Raw genomic sequence first — 2,237 nt, forward strand, 5'->3', positions numbered from 1 at the left:
GCATGTGGTGCTGGGGATTGAACCGTGGTCCCTGTGCTTTGCCAAGCTTGTTCTAAGTAGGTGCTTTAGACCACTGAGCCATCTCACCAGCCCCTATTATATTCTTTTAAAAATTCATTAATTGATTGATTTGGTACAGGGTCTTGCTATGCAGCTCAGACTTGTAGTGATCTTGCTGTCTCAGCCTCCCCAAGAGCTAGGATTACAGGCATGTGCCACCACATCCGGTTTCAGTGGCTGGCTGGAGTTCCTGGCGTTCCAGGCTTGGCAGGGCATGTCCTACCAGGAATTCAACTTGGGTCTTTGTGTTTGCCAGGCAGGCACTTAGACTGTCCAGCTATCCACAGCCCAATTATTATATTCTTGAACACAGAACAAAACAACCAACTGACTGTTTCAATAGTAATATATTGAAATAATAAGCTCCTATTTATGAAGTGCATATATTAGACATAGTGGTAAATACTCTGAAAACTCTCTTTCTTCCTTTCTTATTGTTCTGGTGCCCAACCCCAGAACCTCATGCGTGTTAGCTCTGTTGTTGGTCTATACTAACTCTCAGATTCTCAATTTATTTATTTATTTTTTTCTTCATGTATTTAGTACAGGGTCTACGGGGTCTCACTACTCAGATAGGACTCATAGTGATCCTTCCTGTTTTTCAGCCTCCCAAGGGCTGAGATTACAGGCATGTGCCGCCACATTCAGACTTAGTTGCCTGGTCGGCATGCTGGGGGTGGGGATGGAGGGGTGGTGCTGCATGTGGGACAGGGTATCAAACTCTTGGCCCCTGTGTCTACCTAAGCAGATGCTTTAATCCACTGAGCTATCTGTCCAGCCCTCTTAATTTATTCTTAAAAAAAAACCAAAACCAATTGTAAATCTTGGTATTATCTTCATTCTACAGATGATAAAACTGAGGTTTAGAAAAGTTAAGTGACTTGATTTATATCAGACAATAAGTAAGGCCAGAGTTAAAACCGCCCTTTCAGAAGTCTACCTTAATGTTACCACTGTATGACATGTCATTGTTACAAGGCAAATATTGCTGGCAAAATGGTCCAGTCAGATGCTGAATCTCACATGTTCCTCTTTAAAGCCAGTTTGCTGCTGTCAAGAAGTTTATTCACGGGGGTGGGGGGAAAGAAGTTTATTCACAGAAAAACTTACAAGGTACCTGGGACATTAAAAGTGATCCTTTATTTCTGGTTTCCCCTTCTCATCACCAAGAAATCCATCTATATGTAGGAGACACTTCCAAATCCTCGTCTCGGTCCAAGAAGCCTTTTTTTTTTTTTTTTTTGGTGGAACTGGAGATTGAACTCAGACCTTGCTCTTGGAAGCCAATATTTGTAATCCCAAAGTTACATTATTGGAATCCCAACAAGTTAATTCCAATCTACCACTTTCAATGCAACCCATGGTGAAAATAAAGGCACTAAATTATATTTTCAATCATCGGGGAGTCAAGGGGCCCTAAGTCCAGCCATGAAGATGGCTTTCCAGAACCAAGAGAGCGACCCAGGGCCTCACCCAGTTTTTATTCAGTGGGGTAGTGGCTTGAGGAGGATTGACTGAGAATTGTGGGAAGTAGGTGACTACTATGAGCTGAGCTAGGTGGGTGGCCTAAATTTACCTCTGCCATATGCAGAGACAGTAATCTGCATTATATATTATCTAATGTTTTGGTAAGTCTGGTGCTTCAGCTTTCATGTAGTCTTTCAAGCCCAGGAAGTCATAGCCTCTGTCTCGAGGCTTGATCCCAGCTGGCCACCCTGAGCATTAGCTCTACCGTCCTGTCTTGACCCGGCTCACATTAAAGAGCAGCAGGTGTAGGTTACCAGGGAAACACGCACGCCACCTTCAAAGACTATCACCAGCACCTCAGCTAGACCAATACACATTGCTTAAGGCCGACTGAAGGATAAACAGAAGTCCCAGCCAGCTCTGTACAGAACAATACAAGGAAATAGAGTCAGGCTCAGCCAAAATAGAGACAGTCGCGCTTCTTTCAAGGAGAGCTGCTCAGGTGGGCCTCCACATATATACCAAAATGACTTTCCCTTCTAAATATTTTGAAGTCCAGGAAGAAGAAATAGTGTGTGCAAAGAGAAGGGAGCAGGAAGTCTTGAAGTGCAGGGGAGTGAGATGTGTCGCTCTGGTGAAAGCGGTGGTGTGTGCGGGGGGGGGGGGGCGCTGAGGGCAGAGGGCAGGACACGGCCTTGCGAGAACGTGTG

This window comes from Octodon degus, unplaced genomic scaffold (assembly GCF_000260255.1).
Source record: "Octodon degus isolate 3935 unplaced genomic scaffold, OctDeg1.0 scaffold00043, whole genome shotgun sequence".
NCBI classification, from domain to species: domain Eukaryota; kingdom Metazoa; phylum Chordata; class Mammalia; order Rodentia; family Octodontidae; genus Octodon; species Octodon degus.